At 39.8% G+C, this 16,046-nt stretch overlaps 1 long non-coding RNA gene across 1 annotated transcript; it reads right to left on the bottom strand.

The window, feature by feature from the left end:
* Nucleotides 1-3,474: 3,474 nt before the first annotated feature.
* On the bottom strand, nt 3,475-9,326 carry LOC121303335. Its single transcript, XR_005947778.1, has 2 exons — nt 6,030-9,326; nt 3,475-5,017 (listed from the first exon to the last, which is right to left on the bottom strand). It is a non-coding gene; the product is annotated as an uncharacterized LOC121303335 (long non-coding RNA).
* Between the last annotated feature and the right edge of the window lie 6,720 nt (nt 9,327-16,046).

Below are 16,046 nucleotides of genomic sequence, written 5' to 3'. Positions count from 1 at the left end.
CTAACTGTCTCAGCTCCATTTCCAGCTGTCTTCTCATCCTGGTTTCTATGCTGTGCTTATTCTTGATAAGGGTTTAGCCTTTTCAAATCCTCCACTGCTGCAGTCCTTACAAAAAGGGTATAAAAACTCTCATGCTAAAAAAAAGATTGGTAGCTAAGAGTTGAAGTGCTTTGCACCATAGAGTAACGATGGACGTGGTTCGGTAGGTAATTGCACACATTCTATTCTAACAAAAAAGAAACGCATGCTGTAGTGGCCTTAAATACCATCTCTGTTCAGGCTGGCCTAAACCCAGCATTCTAATTCGTGTATCAAAACTCCCTGCAATTTGATCCAGATAGGACTGTGAAGGCCTTTCCCATTCGCCCAGGGTTTGAATGCCTGCTTCACACGCTGTAAGCTGCCAACATGCGGAAATGTGTTTTGATGTACACTTTATTTCATTCTACTAGAGAAAGCTCCAGCAGAACCACAGGGTGGGAGGAAGTTTGGAAATGAACCTGCAACCCTGAATCAAATTCTAGTATTTAAAAATAAGTGTATTGAATGCTGGAGGGTACAGCAACATTGTTGGGTGTCTCCTTTTTTAAAGGTTTAAAAGAGTTGAACTTATGTAACCCTGTCATTCTGGGTTTTGACGTGAACAGGCAGGGCTGGGTATGGAAAAGACCCCCCCTTAACTTCTGGGTTATTTTAAGACTAGATTGCATTACGTCTTTCTAGAACAGCAGAGTAGCGGAGCTGCTGTCAGTGCACAGTGATGTCAGGCACTGCGAGGAATGGGAGTCTGTGTGGAATGTGGCCTCCGAGCAACGAGTCAGAAACAAAGCACTGCTTGTGTGTGAGCGAGGAACTGCTGGGAACTTGAAGACATCCTGCAGCTTGGAGTACAAGCAGTAGATTGTGTTGGGTCAGCCCAGGAAAGACAGCATACCGCAGTCACAATCTTGAATCTTCTGGCTGATATTGGCTACAAAGATAAGCTTTTAATTTTTTAATTTTTTTTTTTTTGCAAATGGTGTTGGACAATGGTGCTGGTTAGTCAGGTATGGTAAACAGCAGGAGAGCTTCCCTCTGTGCTGTAGCCCTGAAAACGCACCTCAGCCCGGACCTCCACAGCCTTTGGCCTCATCAGTGAGGCTGAATTGTAGAGAAGCAACAATTAATAGATTGGTCGCCATGGCTTTTATTTAAGTGCTAGATTAATCACCCTGGTGCCCTCTTTGGACTCCCATGTAGAATCCATGTGCTTTCCTTTTGTGTTGCTAGACTGAATCTCTTCCAGTTGCATATTTTGTGATAGGGTAGCAGAGCCTTGTGTGCTTTACTGTTTTCTTGTCTTTTTTAATAAGTTGATATGATGGTGTATAATGCTATGCATGTTTTCAGTTGTTGTTTGTGAAGAGTATTTTCTTGCGTGTTGCTTTTGAATACTCAAGTATCCTTGCTGTAATGACTACTGTCCACAGTTACCTGTCCGGTATTGATTGCTGATTGCACCTCTGCACAAGGTGGTTTTGTGACCAGGACTAATTTCCACTCCACTATGGGATAAATTGCGAGCGCCAGCCTCGCTTGCCCTAGGGTGAACATGTATTCGAGACATGTTTGAGCTTCAGTCGCATTTAAACATCCTGCACTTCAAACAGAATAGAGTATTATCAGTTAACACAGAATGACTTTCAGGGCGGTATTGTATGTCTGTCATGCTGATGTATATTAGCTTTGGGTTTAAAATAGACTCCCTTTCTTTCTAAGGTAGAGGAGGATTAAGGTGTGGCTTTTAATCCTGCTGGCTGTGGAAATGTGTATAGCAGCTTTTGTTCTGGGTGTAAAAGAAGAGAGAACATCATAACAAACCTGCAGAACACCCTGTGGGGTTTACTGTGTCTTTGGTTTTTCATGCTTAGGGCTGTTTGTGTTTTTCGGAGAAGCGCACGAAATACTATAATGCAGCTCACACCTTTTAGCTTAGCTAATCAGTGCCCTCCACTTACCGGAGGTAAAGTGAATCGGAAATACATGTACAGTAGGAAGCCTCCTTCGTAGGTACAGGAACATTACAAGGATATGTTTTTTTTTTTTTTAATATAGCATTCTGTTTCCATAGTAATATAATATAATACAGTAACCAGGAGGGTGGGGGCAAGCAACATTCTAGTCCAGGGCTCTAAATTGGCCCTGCGGCATGCTAATGTATACCTTAATCTGACTGCCCAGTATTCCAAATCTTCTGAAATAACCCATCCTCCAGCCACCCCTGCCTTCCACCCTGAAATCAAAGTATTTATTCTGCAAAAAAAAAAAAGCCCTCTGAAAGCAACGAACCCTACCCACGTTACACAATGTGTAGCCCTATCGGTGATACTTCACATCATGGTTCATAAAACCAAACACATTTCTCAACTTTAGCTCTGAAACATCTGACACAAAAAAGAGGACTGGTCTTGTCATCTTCATGCGGTGTCCTGCAAAAAGTGCATTATCTGATTGAAATAAATAGCTAACGTAGGAACAGAAAACCAGCAGCTTTGTTGCAGGAGGGAAACATCTTGGAACTGCATAGCTTAGCATGCATGCTGGTTTGCGAGAGACGTGATTCTGTAAAGTTGCTTGGGTACAGAGAGTGGTCTTGATTTACTAGACCCCACATCAAAACTAGATGGACAAGTTCAAGCTTTGAATAAGCAGGGGGACAATGCAATAGATCGGCCCCTAGTGGCTCCTGAGTTAATAACAGTGACGTCTTCATAAGACCCGCACTTCTCCCTTGGCGGATCAGTGTATACCAGCTAGTGGAGCTGAAGATCCAGAGCATTGATTAGTAATGTTTTATTTTTTTGGTCAGTTTTGAAAACATCTGGTATATAGGCATTGCAAAAGAAGGCAATGCGGAAGCCAGACAGGTATGACACGACCAAGGTATGACTTGTACTCTGAAGGCTGACACAGTGAGGAACGCTGCCTTGCAGCTGCCCTTCATTTTGTTATGTGCGTTCAGGAACAGCTGCTCAATAATCATTTAGAACAGATGAGTGATTGAATCACGCATGCAGAACATGAATGCATTTAATTGAGCAGATTTTACTGCAGATTTCCAATACGAGCCAAAACACTACCATTGCTTTACCATGCTTCACTCACTTCATTACACTTTGCTATGCTTTGGGGAGAAAGTTCACAGACAGCAGTTATTATATGGATTTGTATTTTTACGACTGAGTGACATAAACGTTAGTTGAGCATTTTTTTTATATAACTAACACAATGTATGGGAAAGAAAGTGTTTAACCCTAAATTTAAAGAGCTGATTTATTTCCTTAGATGAAGCTCCTGCATCTGCTAAGCTATGCAGCGTAATTGGGAACAGAGCAATGTTCCTTTGATTTGAATGACTGCAATATAGATTCCAAAAAGAGATTTTTTCCACAGCCCTGATTACACAGTTATTTAACGCTAGAGCTCTCAACACTCTTGGTATTAGCTTATTAACTTTATTAAAACACATGGATTTTTTTTTTTAACATAAGGTATTATGAACACATAAACACAAATCTCTATTTCCAGATGTTAGAAATATCCGAGTTTTCCATCTGGACAGCAAGAAAGATGGTTTGAAAGACGGAAGAACGCAAGCCAGGTCCCAGAGAGATGTGAGTTTAATTCTCACAGCTGGAATCACTTTGCAACTTGAGCACATAAATGGTGCTACAGAGGTCAGCATGGCTGCTCTGCATTGCTTATTGTGCTGGGCTGGTTGCGCTTGTATACCAGTACACTGTTCATTGTTGGCATAACCCTAATTCATGCAAAGGAATGCACTGTCTGTGAGTAAAGAATCCTCATCCACCCATGCCCGTATCATTTGAACTGTACCATGCAGCCTTATGGAAGAAGGTGTCTTTCAGCTACTGAAATCTGATCCTGTTGGAGTTGTATTAATATGGTAATTACTTATTCTCTGTAATTTCATATAGGTATGTTTTTAAATTGATTATTATTATTTTTTAATATGACTCGCATGTAAAGCTAATAGAAGAAGCGAAAATGTATTTTCTTGGTGTGATTTTAGTGCAGACTCTGTACTGTTGGATGTGAACTTTACTTGCCATTTAAAACATGCCTTCACTTGTGCCAGAGTAGATTTCAATGCCCTTCTGCTGCGGTAGAAAGCAACACGATGGGAACCAGGAAAGCTGTGCATTTTCCCCAGATCCGGCTCAGTAAAGTGGATCTGCCTATTGAAAAACTCTTCTCGATCCGATATGAAAAGTAAAGTCTTTCCAAACCAGAGCCAGCACAGCTATTAACACCCTGCTGTGCAGCAATCTGTGGTATGAAGCTTGAGTATCCATTTTACAATGCGTTCATCTGTTTATTGGCGCCAATGTTTATATAATATACTGTTTAGCTTTGCAGATAATATCTTTATGTGATTTGGCATCCAATTTAGATCTGTTAACGGGATAAGTAATACTTTAAAACAATATTTCTTACATAATTAACAGCACTATTACCAATGCGCTTACTCTACAACACAAAGTATTGCAGTACTAACTAAACGTACATTTCCAATGCATTGGTCATTACTTCTACATAATGGATAAGTGCTTTATTGGCATCTCAGCCTATATGAGGAAAAAATCACAATGAAGCAATGTGATGACACCTTACTACTTATTTGTGACTTTCCCAACGCCTTCTCTTCTAATTCTCAGTATATCTTTTAAATTGCTGTTCTCGAGACAGCTAACTGTTGCCTAGTTACCTAGCTGCTAATGACTGCTGTGTTGCACATCAGTGCTAACTTGTGCTGCTGTGCTTTATTTGAAAGGCTGCAGGGTGGCAGCAGTCTTCTCATGCTGAATCTTTGAGTTTCTCTGGGCCTGCAGAGACACTTCCGTTTCAATAGTGGCTCCCCAGGCTCCCCTCCATGGTTTGAACTGGACGGCTGCCACACTGGCCAGCAGCTGAGATCTTTCAGAAGACAGGCTCACTCAGACAGACAGACCGCTGGCTATAAAAACACAGAGAGATTATTTGCAACTGAAAGGTCGTGCAGAGTCAGCGTCCAGAACAGATGAACCAATTTCATAGTTTTTAGATTTGTTTATATTTTATTTTTTAAGCAATGACTGACCATATGGGGTGACCGTATGGTTCAGGATTGCTGTTACATTAATTTTTATTTAGTAGTCGCCAATTATTTTTTTGTATTTTCTCCCAATTTAGAATATAACTTTTTTATTTTTTTAGGCTCAGCTCACCACTATCACCCCCGCGCTGACTGCGGAGTGGCGAAGACGAACACACGCTGTCCTCCGAAGCGTGTGCAGTCAGTCGACTGCTTCTTTTCACTCTGCAGACCCACCCTGCAGCCACCTCAGAGCTACTGCATCAACGGACAACGCAGCTCAGGACAGCTTACAGGCAAGCCCGCGGGTGCCCGGGCCACACTACAGGGGTCGCTGGTGCGTGGTGAGCCGAGGGCACCCTGGCCAACCTAAGACCCCCCCCCCGGGCAGCGCTCGACCGTTTGTGGTGTCAACAATAAACATTTTTTTTTTTTTTTTTTTTACAATTAGGGCTTGTATTTACTTTCTCCCTTTTTTGTAGGGGAGCAAAATTCTGTGTTTAGGCTTTCACCAGTTTATGAAATATGAAAAGTGAATTGGCCAGTGCTTTTTTTTTATTGGCCAACGATAACACTTCTGGAGCTCTGATGTGTTGAGGAATAATGAGAACAGCTCAAATCAAATGAACAGCAAAGACAGGAATCCCAATCCATGCTTTATCTGTCTTGCAACACACTACAACGCACCATGAACAAGGGGGGAGGTGAATGCAAAATAAGTCCTTGTACTTTCAGTGTTTGTAGGATAGAAAGAAGAGTGGATGTACGTTTTCTTTTCTCTGTGTGTTTTTTCACTGTTTAAAGAGAAAAAAAGAAGCTAAACAAACATTCTCCCCACATTTGCCTTATATTAGTTTTAGCAGCCAGTTTGTTTTATCTGGGTCATTTCTCTTACCTGTCGGTTACAGCTTTGCTCTCCTGCTGAATCGAGTCGTCTCATTGTACCATGATGGATTTCTACCTATGTGTTGCTAGGCGGTTGTTAGCAGCTGACCAATTCCATTTTTTTGTATATCTGCTTGGGCTTTTGATTTTTTTTGGTTGTTTGCTGTGGTTTATTCACTGTAGTTTACTGTGGAGTACAGTTGAAATGCATGAGTTACCTCTGGGGGATGACAAGGAGAAAGAGGTTCATTTTCCAGTGGCACCACCCCTCTCCAGCTGTCCTACGCACTTCTCTTTATATTGACTCGAGGGCTTTGCTCTGTCTAGGGTTGATTGCTAAAGGCTAATGGGTTTACTCAGAACGCTTGACATTACAGATGGTACAATATGCAGCTGCTTCTGTATCCTCAGAGCAAAAGCCTACTCTTCATGGCACTGTCAGTCATTTAAAAATGGTATAGCAAAGGATCACAAAAGCCAGGTGAAAACCACAGGCAAGGAACACGAATCACAGATAAAAATCGAAAATTAACTGTGATAAACACATAGATAGTAAAAGCATGGGGAATGCATGGTAAAATACAAATGTACCACAGTAAACTTTTATGAGAGTAATTGTAAAGCATGATGAGCAACACTATATATGCATTAAGGGCAACTATCAATCATCCTTAATAATAATAATATATCAAACATATTTCAACCTGTCACTCAATCTTTCAATTGCATGTTCTTATTGATACATTAAAAGAAATAACTGCAGAATACTGTAATCATTTCTCTTACATTTTGGTAAAGGATATGAGGTCAGTGGCTACACATGACCTGTCCCAGTCTAGCTGACAAGTCAATACTGGGACATATTGGTCTATTAAAATGAAGCTAACCACTGAGGTACTTCGTAATGCAGACGCCTCCTTCAATGAATCAGAGCAGGGCGCTCCCAGGCCCTTATTAAATAAAGCAAACCACCAGCGCCCTCTTTTATTACAACAATAGCGTGTGAAGGTTCTCTCCAGGATTGTGACTCGCTGCCACCCCTTAAAAGATTTTTCTGCTGGTGTGGGGCTATGGGAGAAAGAAAGGAATCTATTAGGGTATTAACATGCAGTCAAGTGATTATTTCAGTGCTTCTATTAATTGGTACTGAAATCAATCAAACTGCAATTCTGCTGGACAATAGCTACTTCTGTACTGTTTGAATGGCAACACTGATTAAAACGTTTGTCACCTAGAAGGGGGTACTGGGACACTAGCCGGGCAGGCACACTGTAATGGCTTGGCATCTCAGCCCATTGAACTGAATAGAGAGGCAAGGGCTGGATGTGAACTAGCAACCTCACTGTTCATAGATTAATATCTTACCATTCAATTAAAGAGCTGTATGGTCGAGGCAAGTATGGGTCTTATGCTGATATCAGTATTATTAACTCATCTACTAGGAGAAGATCCATTACAGCATGAACGCAGTTCAAATAGCCCAATACACGTACTAGCAAGGGTTAGTCTATTAAAAAAACAAACATGTTATTTTACTAAATGAGAATCAAACATACAAGCAATATAATTGCGGTCTATTTAGACCTCACAAGCAGTTAGCATTACTGTTACTGCTTCTCCTTTTAAAAAAACAAAAACCATTGCATGTCCCTTTGGCTTCTCTCCCGAGCTCCACAAGAGCAAGTCTAGTGCTTCACTCACTGAAAACAACTAAAGTGGAACCACTTGTTTTCCTTCCTCGAGGCGTAAGGAGCAAACGCAATGGACGGCTCCCAGATCTCAAGATAGCTGAGAGCAGAATAACACCTAACTGTGATTAAAGTGCAGCCTGCTCCCGACTCTGTCTCCTGTGTGCATCTGCTCTACCTACAGCAGCAGATGCACATTGATATGTTTTAACTCCTGTTATCGGTCCTTAAACGGCAGATGTTCCTAAAATCTCTTTGCAGTGGTGATAGGAACACTTTCACAGAACTAGCTGACGCTGACACTCTGTTTAAACACTAATCTTGCATTTTAATCCTGCCAACCCCTTTTATCCCCCCACCGCTTGCCACTGTGGTATCAATGGGACATCATTTTCGCCGTCTTTTATATTTCATCTGCATTCCCACTGTGATTACTATGATTGTAGCACCCAGTTATGATTTTTGAAAATCATTTATTGTCATTTTATTACATCAGTGAACCATACCTGTTGTTTCCTGTTTTAAGGCACCCTCTGTACTTCCCTTACTAAGTGGTAACGTCAAGCACTACAGTTCATCTTGTGGAGGCAAGTTGAGTTTCTTGCCTTTTTTACCTATCAAATAAGCTACCTGCTTTCAAAACTTTAAAAAAAAGGAGGTGCATGCCAAATGTAAAAATGTCCCCAACAAATCAATCACACTGAGCCATGACTTTGTCTTCCTTGCACCCTTCACGATGAGATTCTTTCCTAAACAAACCCAGCGCAGATTAAGAGTTTACCTAACCTTTGAAATCCATTAACAGTAAGAGGGCTCGCTCAGTTCCTGACTATATCTCTTTGTAAAGTGGCAGAGCGAGCAGCAGCGTGCCAGTGCCGCTGGTACCACGGGCCCGCTGTTGTTATCTGTAAAACATTGTCTATGATAAGAACGGGCCTGGGAGCAGAGTGAACCCAACAAGATAATATGAAAAAAAGAGATATTGTTACCAACAACATCAGGAAAACACCAGGCCCCAGGCTTCATCCTGAGTCCCGGTCCTGCAGGAAATTAAACAGAAACCCTGCTATCGCCATCCTGGGTGTTTGGTGGGTTGCCATTGGAAATTTGCTGAAATGATAAACAAAAAGCCTCTGGATACTAACTTTGATAAATTTGTCTTTCTTCACCAAACTTTTGATGACCTGTAGTTTGCTTCCTGAGGTAATGTAGTCCATTAATCACAATCGCTGAAGCCAGACTTTTATCCTTTAATTGCTTCCATTTCTAGGAGTTTAAAACATTTTTTTTATATAATTAAGATAATGTTTTAATACAAGGTGTCAAGTAGACTCGACGGTAGATATAAGGCTGGAATTGTACCAAGGTGGTCGGCTGCCACTATAAATATTTGAGAGCAAAGTGGTTTATTCATGTCACCTAGCTTGTTGACAAATTGGTCTGGTTTCTCTGTCCATAGTTCATTTTAATTGGCTGCTGCAGAAATTGCGGATTCTGTCGGCCATTTTGAGATGCTGATTTTGTCTGTTGGTTTGTTCTTGTTTATGATTAGGGTTAGAGTTACTATTACAGTCAAGATTAGGGTTAGGGTTAGAGTTAGAGTTACTATTACAGTTAGGATTAGGGTTAGAGTTAGAGTAACTATTACAGTTAGGATTAGGGTTAGGGTTAAGGTTAGAGTTAGAGTTACTATTACAGTTAGGATTAGGGTTAGGGTTAATATTACAGTTAGGATTAGGTTTAACTGCTCCGAGGTGATCGCTAAGAGTGATTTAATACACATGTAGTCATATTATCGTACAGCTGTTACCAGTGATTTTTTACTAATAAGGCTGTAATCTATTGTGTATACAGATGTAAACGTTTACTACCAATTACAACATCATTATTCTTTAAATTATTATCTGGACATCATGAATCGCAGTTGAGTCAATTTGTATAAAATATACAATGCCCTCTGTTTTAATAAAGTAATAAAACCATAGTTAGTCTGAGTTTTAACTTACCTGCCAACTCCACGCCTTTACGTTGTAGACTATGGTATTCTAACTCAACAGCTCTTTCAGCTGAATCTACAGCCTAGTGCAGTGGGCTACACTGGTGCTAATGAGTGCCTAAGCACCAAAGCAACTTTGAGTTTCCAAAATGCATGTGACTGTCAACAGGCAGGTCTGCCAGCTCGTCAATCCCGACATGGACAGGGCGCTCCATTGGGCAGCCAGCCGGGGGAGTGCTAATGCTCAGGGTTGTCTGTGCATGCGCAATCTCAAAGGGGCTGTAGATAGAACAAAGCAGCAGACGCTATTGTGATAGCAGGACAATCTGCTGCAAGAGAGGCATTCTCCAGGGGGGCTTTCATATGCGCTCCGTAGAGGAAATATGAAATGGACCAGGTCCAAGAAATACAGTTATTGCATCTCATAACTGGAACAGCAGCTCTCTGGCCTCTGTTTGTTCTCAATTCCAGATGTTGTCTTGGCTGGATTAAGATGGACAGGCAACACATACTGTATCACCAAAGCAGTAAATATGGGTGCTTGCCCGACTTTTGAGCCATGTTTTGACATGTTTTTACTATTGAGTAATAAATCCCTGACTGTGGGTTCACAACCTATAGAGATCATTTGTAACGACCGTGTCTCAATTCACAATTCTCTGAGACGTGCACTGTGGAGAAGCTGGGGAGCAAACTTAGAAATGTTTTATTTAGTTTTAATTTTATTTGACTGTTTTCATTTCATTTTAAATGTATTCTCTTTAAGTTTTTAGTGTTTGTGGTGGACAACGGCTGTGCTGTCATTAGCCTTGAGAGCCTCCATTGCTTTCCGGATAAAAGTTTTCCATAGTAAAGCATGTCAAAGTCTATTAAAGCACAGCGAAAGCATGGTAATACATAGTTAAGCACCGAAAAGAAAGCATTTTTTAACATGATAAACTATAATAAATGCAGAGTATAACCATGATAAATATAATGTGAAACTGCAGAAATACAGATTTGAAAGGTTACACTGTCACGTGATTTGCATGGCGTGAGGCTGTTTTAGTGCTGGTATGTCTCCAGATAAGCTGAAAGTGTGGGAAAAAAATAGGATAGGATTGCAAGCACCTTACAATAGTAAGGAAAATGCAAATACTTGTATGAAGGTGATAACTGAAGCTACTTCTAATCGCGAGTTAAGGTTTTGTGACACAAAACGGTCATAAAAATATAAAAGTAAACCCATTTGAATTTCAACAATCTTAGCATTTTATAGGAAAGTGTGGTGAGATTGTGAATTGTTTTCAAGAACAGAGTTCAGAAACACTGTAACATTTAAATTCAGGGTTTATGGAAATTACCATCAATTAAACCAACTTCTGTTACCATATGGGATTTTGTACTTGTTAATTTTTTACTGTCACGTTTGGTAAATAAATAATAACAGGCTGTTTTTTTTCTTTGAAAGTATTCTGAGAAACGTTTATTTGTACATTTTATACATTTCGTATGCTTTTTTTTTTTCTTTTGATGGTTATTCAATTTGACACAAACAATATTTTTCAGTTGAATCACCAAACACACACAAACAGTTTTTTGGGAACCTTTCTAAATAAATAATAAAACATGTTCAGTCTTCTGCAAAAAAAGACCACTGTGTTTCCCTTTCTTTAATAACAATGGCGTTTGAATTATTATTGAAAATCAGTTGCCAGTTACTACTATAGGAACAATGGCAGAGAATAGGCAGGCAAATGGAAAAGCATTGCAAGACAGATTCCAGTTTGTTCAGTACGGAAAGGCACGAGTTGAGCTTGAGGTTTAATATGACAGTTCGGTTCTATCGGAGTTTATTCTGTGTCATTTAAAGGCTATAGGAGGGATTGGATTAATCCCTGGCCCACGTATCAGGGCCCTTTGTGAGTGCTGTGTATTTAGCAAGTTGTGGTTTGCTGTGGTGTTTACCTTTTCATTAAATGTTCCTTTCTCAATGTTGGCTCAGATAAAACCATTACTTGAAGAGAATAAAGTTCAGCAGGAAAAAGGTCAATATTTTGGGCACACCTGCACTTTATCATCCTCTCATTCAGGAAAATGAAAGGTGGCTTTGTTTTACTTTGAGGTTAATGTAACAGATTGGGCTACTTTCAGATTGTATTACAGAGATTAATAGCAGGCTGGGTAATATATCTACCCTTATAAAAGTTCACCACAGTAAAAGCACAGCAAAGTGTAATAAAGCACAGTAAAATCCTGGTAAAGCACAGGCAAGCATTATAAAGCCCAAATAGATATAGTAAAGTATATTAAAAGAGACAACAAGCCAGGGAACACTATGGGAAATGCATAGTATAACCATGGTAAAACGCTTGGTAAAACTAGGAAAAGATGGTAAATGTTTGTAAGGGTAAAACCCAACATATCATATGGTATCCAATAATAAAATATTCATGAGGACCAATAAAAACATATTTGATGCTAGATACCTCAACGCTTGAATGTTTTAAAGTTATGGATGATCATTCAGTTAAATAACAAGACCCAAGTCGAGCACACTCAGCAGGGTGGACGTTCAGATCCATGCCTGATTCAGAGCCTGCTTTGGAAAGAAGTTGCAAAATGGCAGCACAAAGGAAACCATGTGTGTACCTTTGGCTGAGATTAGCCCAGTAGTTGATATTGAGCTTCACATTTCTAATTCTTTAAGGCTTTAATGGATGTCAGACATCACAATCGTTATAACACTTCTTTGAAGATGTTGCAGACTGTGTAGATGATAACAGTGATTATTATATATATCCTTGATTTTTTAAAAGCTTTTATCAGAGTCCCACACGACAGACTGATACTTCAATTCAAATCAGCAGGAATAGAGGAGAGGGCGTGCAATTGGGTACAGAACTGGTTAATAAACAGAAAGCAGAGTAATTGTGAGAGGAGTCAAATTTGCACTCAACTGCAAAATCCCATTTATAAAACAAATGTAGGGCATTAATAGAATGAGAGCAGCGCTGCCTTGAACCGAACATTGCACTGCGTAGGCAGAAGATATGTTTGCTGTCATGATGCAAGCAGAGCGAATGTCTACAAAGAGTGCAAACTAGTGGAGTTCAACCAGAACCAGACTAGCAATACATTATCGAAATTTCACAAAGCTTTCTTTTTTTCATTTACTGTTCCTTAAACTTATTTAGTCGTTTTTTTGCACGCGACTCGCGATAAATGCATATCATTTACTGAGCTCCTGTTTCAGTATTTTTTTTTTCCCTGTAATGACAGTCATGATAGTATTGTACCCTTCTGAAATTCCTAGGGGTCATGTGGTTTATCGTTTCTGTAGTGAGCCTGCATGCGTGTGTGACACCTGGAGAGTTAGTTTAGTATCTGTCAGACGACTTTATCCAGAGCGGCTTGCAGGTGTTACAGGACTATACAAGGTTACAGTGCAAGAGCAATATAAAATTACTGTAAGTGCAAATATTACTAGAAGTAACAATTTAGACTTAAGACAATTTGTATCTACAATGACAATGGTGCATCAGCTGAGTTTCCAGTAACAGGGTGCAACTCAAGCAACTCCAGTGTGTAGTAGGAGGGGTAGATGGAGAGATCTACAAGTGCAGTTTAAACAGGGGGGGTTTGAGGAGGTGGTTGGACTCGTGGAACAGGTCACTGCAGCGCGGTCATTGAAACCACCCCCAGCTGATTCTCCACCTTCACCCTCCCTGTGGGTCACCAGCCAAGATCATCAACTAAAACCACACCCACAGGACTGACCCTGCACTCCAAGCACCCTTGCATTTGCTAGGTATATGAATTGGAAAAATATTTAAAGATTTCAAAGTCTTTTTTCTAATGTGTGTGTATGTTTATTTTAATGAAAGATGTTAATAAAGCCAAAGTAAAAAAATGGAAAAAAGTGTGTTTTATTAATACAAACCAACCATAAACATATACATACTGAGAGTTATGGTAAAGTACAGTAATAAACATTGTAAACTGTGCATAGCATAGCCGTGGGAAAAGCAAAGGAAAAATTGCACTTGCAGATTTACTGTGGGTACATTTTAAAAGGGGAAACTATGGTTTCTTTTTTGTAAACTTGGTTAAAAACACCCAGGAGACAAGACTTCCTCAATAGCTCATTTAATTCACAACAGCAGTAAGTGGAAACCAAGTTTTATGAGTTACCCAATTAGTTTGTAATCTTTTCATTCGGTGTGGGGTACTATAGCCTAATACCATGACATACAGAATGTATTGCTATGTTACCTTGAGCTGTCCAGCCCCCGAATGGAAACAGCACCACACACAGCTCATTATCATGAGGATTGCGCAGCAGTTTCAGTGTAGTGTGAAGATCAAAACAGGAAGCTGGCCCCTTGGAAATGTTTACTGTGGTGTGCTGTGAGAGAAATGCAGTGTAGGTCAATCACAAGCTAATCATAACTATTGTAAAACACATGATTAGCTTTAGTAAGTCATGGTAAATACTGCACATAGTACACACAGTGATATGATAAGAACACTAATAATAATAATAATAATAATAATAATAATAATAATAATATATTTTCAAACTACTCACTGGGAGACAACAATATGTTAAAAGTCATTCTGCGGTGTTGAAAACTGTTTTTTTTAATTGAATGTTTAGATGCATGTACTTATTGTATGTCGATGGCAGCAACTAGAACTGAAGAGCAGCTCCTGAACTCATAGTCAATCATCTTAACGCTGACGAATGAAAAAAGTAATTGAATAGTAAAAAAAAAAAAAGAGTAGAAGTGAGGAGAGGAGTCACTCATGAGAAAACTACAAATCCCAGAGTTCTGTGGGCTCCTGTCCTTCTCACCCCAGGCAGCATTGCTTATAAACAGGTGCAGACATCTTATCAGCACCTTTTCAGCTACAAACTCAACCCATATGCAGTGCAGTCATCTGATAATATGCAGCCTTGTTGTTTTTCTCCGAGCTGGTTAGCAGCCAGTGTTTGTGTTTTTCAGCAGACGGAGTTTGATTAGAGAGAACGCTTTTATCAGCGTGTTCAAACACACCCTGTTTTCAAATGCATGGGTTGAGAGCATCTTTACTAGAAGGACCAAGAGGGTAGCAAGCTGTACTGGAAAAAGTTAAAATGTTGAAGAATGATGTCGACACAGGTTAGGTATATAAAGGCTTGTTTAGACCCTTTGTCGGATCAAAGGGATGAAGAATACACACCCTGTTCGAGCAGCATTAGGATTTATGTTAGTTTGTCTCTAGAGATTCACGGCTGACGAAACTGAAATATGTATATTTTACTGGCCTTAGGTTTAGAGAAAGGGAAATATTTCAGGAGCATTCTTTAAAGTTGTTACAATCATTAAAGATATTCCAAGAGAATCCTGAGTAAAGATCTCTGTGTAGATGTGTTCAATTCATCTTCCTTGTCAGTCTAAGCGGTCAAAGTGTTAAATAACCCCTACTTATACTTCACCTACCTTCAGAATTTTCTTAATTGTAAAGTTCATCTTTTCTTTTTTCCCCTAAAATGGTAAACATCTCTGTCGGAGCTCAATTGGTTTTACGGCAGGGCTGTTTTTAATTTGGCACTGTTTTGATAATCTGAGCGTTCAAAGACATGATTTAAAAAGATGACCTCACGCTCTGGGATTTAAAGAGAAACACATGTCACCCTTTCTGATGAGTGGAGCCGGCTGACCTTTTAAATGCAAAATGAATCACAGAATAGAGGCTTACAGGCTGCTGCGGTTTGCCTGTTAAACACACACAAAAAAAGTGCTTTCACAAACATTATGTGAGGTCAAAAAGATGTTTTGGGCTCTTTCAAAAGAAATTATAAAGTTTGTCTAAAGTTTTGCCCAGAACCGTCATCTGTGTAGCCAAAAGGCAGATCAACACAGGTTGGTGAACACCAGTTTATTGTGAAGTGATGTTTGTTTCCTTTCACAACAATGTTTACTGATTGTGTTTGGCAGTTTCACCGCAAAAATAGTACAAGTTCAAGCATTATTAAGAAAATATGCTGTAATGAAACATGAACTGGAATCTCAGACCACTGAATTGTAAGGAACCATGTAGTTCAAATAAAGGGCAAGCTCTGTAGCTAAGAGGTAAGCCCGGGTCTTAAGCTGATGTCAGCATTACTAACTCATTAGCCGCCAGTAAGAGACTCATTACAAGTCCATTCTCCATTTAAAAAGATGAATGTGTTGGTAATATTGGGGTCACTATTTCTTGCATTGCAAACATGAACATTTTCAAACAGCTAATATGTCTTATTACCTATGCGTATGTACTGCCTTTTTGCTCAGTTTTAAGCAGGATAATCTCAGCTTTTCTGAGGTCAATGTGCCAC

Source organism: Polyodon spathula, chromosome 32, assembly GCF_017654505.1.
Source record: "Polyodon spathula isolate WHYD16114869_AA chromosome 32, ASM1765450v1, whole genome shotgun sequence".
Classification (NCBI taxonomy): Eukaryota; Metazoa; Chordata; class Actinopteri; order Acipenseriformes; family Polyodontidae; genus Polyodon; species Polyodon spathula.
Note: the sequence above shows the minus strand (reverse complement) of the source record. Positions and strands in the feature narration are given on the sequence as shown.